Genomic DNA, 2,940 nt, shown 5'->3' with positions numbered 1-2,940 from the left:
AGAAATATTTAACTTTGCTAAATTAAATCAAAAGTGTATCATTGGAATAAACATTCTTTGATTATTTATTTGGTTTTAGAGCACTGTTACTGGTTAACTTTTATTTATAAATTTTAATATAAATTTATGAAGAAACTACATCTATAACTTGTTTCTATATGATATATGTTACTTGTACAGTCTGCATTTTTGACCTTATAAGTGCCTTGCAAATAAATTGTACGTCTTTCCTATTTTAATATATCTGGTCATACTTTGTATAATTCAAGAATAAAGAAACTTGTTCTTCTTCAGTAAAGAGAAACAATATAGATCCATTGTTTTTGACAGCATACTTGCTTGTTAGGGGAATGCAGTGGATTGGAGAGATTTGAATAGGAGGTTGATTTCTTTAATAAGTTTTCCTTGCTTATGTTTTAATCCTTTTGTGTTATTTTTTGTTTTCAAATTCATTAGCATATAGTATTTGTAATGTAAACATTATTTTAGGTTGAGTGCATGCTACTCATTTCTAATAATCTTTGAAGGTCTGAATTTGGTTTAATTGTATCTCATTTCTAATTTCCCTCGATCGATTTTTTTACAAGAAATATATCTATTTGAATATTTTAAGTAATTTTTTGTTTTCCTTAATGTATATTTCATAGTTTTTCTTATTTTAATTGCATGAATTTCTGCTCTTGTTTATTTTCTTGTTTTGAATTTACTCACTTGCTCTTTGTCTGGACTTTTGGATCAAATATTTTCTTTATTATTGCTAATGTGTCTTCTCTTTTGATAGAGGTTATAAAGCTAAAAATAGAAAAAACTTTTTTGGATATATGCTTTAGACATATCATGATATTTTATCATGAAGTTCTTTAAATATTAGTAATTTTTATAAATTTTTTTCTCAAAAGTTAGTTGCATTGTATTTTAGACTCTCCTCTAATTCTTCCTTTGTTATTAAGTTTCAGCTTTATTATAGTTAGATAATATATTTTATTGGGAAGGTTTTTTGAGGGATTCAGACGTTATTTGGAACCCGATATACATTTACTTGTAAATTACACATTTATGACACATCTTCCGATCTTGTTAATAGATGTATGTTTTCTCTTTGCTTGCTGTGGGATTTCATATCTGTTCACTGTTTATACTTGCTAATCATGTTATTCATGGCTTTTTTTTAATTTGAATCTTTCAAGTCTAAGTTCTAAATTCTGTAAAAAGTTTCTCCAATTACTATATCATTAAAATCATTATTTCTTTAAGCATTTTTAATTATATGTTTTTCTCTCCAACTAACATGCAGGGCTTCCCTGGTGACTCAGTTGGTAAAGAATCTGCCTGTAGTGCAGGAGGCCACTTGCAACGTAGGAACCCTGGGTTTAATTCCTGGATCGGGAAGATCCCCTGAAGAAGAAAATGGCAATCCATTCCAGAATTCTTGCTTGGGAAATACCATGGATGGAGGAGCCTGGTGGGCTACAGTCCATGGGGTAGCAAGAGTCAGACATGTCTGACTCTTTGCTCGGACAAAGTGTGAGCAAAATGTAATGAGTGTTCCTCAGAGCAGAAAATGTTTCCTTCTTGTTCAGAGTAACTACTGGGTCAGTTTATGTAGGAATTTGGAATAGGCCTCAAAATAGGATTATGTTTGATTAATAGTGATTCTGATCTAGTCTTGGCATTGTCCTTTGTAGAGATAAGATGAATGGAAAATGACAAGCACATGAATTCCAAGTTCAGTTCTACCACATACTGAGTGACGTCAGGCTTTGCTGATTTGTGTATGTTTGTGTAGGGCTGATTGGGGTAGGACTGAGGTGAATGATTGAACTCTTCTTGAAGACTATTCCTAGAGTTACCCAGAGAGAAACAAGCTACTCTGCAGCCTATCAGAGAGTTAGGGTACACTCTTTTTTCTCATTACTCAATGGAGATCAGACAATCTAAGTTACGTGCAACATGGTGCAAGAATGTCAAGTCTGTTTTCAGGTAGTTTCTCATTTACTTATACTGAGAGCTCACCAAGCCAATTACTTTTGAATGCTCTTCTTTCATTTAAAATTGGACCAGTTCTAGAGAGACAAATTGAGAGAGAATCCCTCTGCAATTTCTGTATATATAAAACTTAAAGTACATACACAAGGAGGAAGAGATGTCACATTCCACTTTTCCTTCAAAATTTTTTTCCAAAAGGCTTTCTATAAAAAGAAAGCTATTCTAAAACATAGATATTTCAACACATTTGTGCTTGTTTTAATAAAAGTGCATCAAACTCAAATTAGGAAGTTAGCTAAATGGCAAGACATTAATACTTATCCCTAATTACTACATTCACATGGATTTGACTATGTCAGTCTGACTTGGCGTTTACAACTCCAGGGAATTGGCTTTCTTTCCATCACAGTAGGCCCCTTGAGTTTATCTCCATCTGTCTTAAAATCTAGAATCCATCTGCATTAGTTGTAAGCCAGTTGCTAGTATACTGAAATTCGACTATACCCGATACAAGTTGAGTACAATACTCTCTACTTAAGATGAGTCAAGTACAGTACCCCCACTGTAAGTACATTGTTGGGGCCAGAGCCAGTCTTTTCATCTTTTGCAGCAATTTGGGGTTGTCTTATAGAAGGATTCATTTGTGATGGGAGTATCTGCATAATAATCCTTCAATGTCTCTATAGAAATTATGAAGTGCACTCTGTGTGAAATTAACCTAAATATTGAAATATGTTATTGACCTTGACATATCAAAATATTAGAATTTTCCATAATCACTATGTCCTGATATATAAAAAAATTATGGTAAAGTGTATTAATACCAATATTCTTTAGAGTCATATCTGGTGTTTTCTTAATTTTATTACTTTTTATCTGTAAAATATTTCATGAAATTTCCAAGCCCACATTTTAGCTGGCTGTATCTGAAGTCATCATGCTCCAATTCCACTG

This window comes from Bison bison, unplaced genomic scaffold, assembly GCF_000754665.1.
Source record: "Bison bison bison isolate TAMUID 2011002044 unplaced genomic scaffold, Bison_UMD1.0 scf7180017860118, whole genome shotgun sequence".
Taxonomy (NCBI): Eukaryota; Metazoa; Chordata; class Mammalia; order Artiodactyla; family Bovidae; genus Bison; species Bison bison.
The sequence above is the reverse complement of the archived record's forward strand: the minus strand, read 5'-3'. Positions refer to the sequence as shown.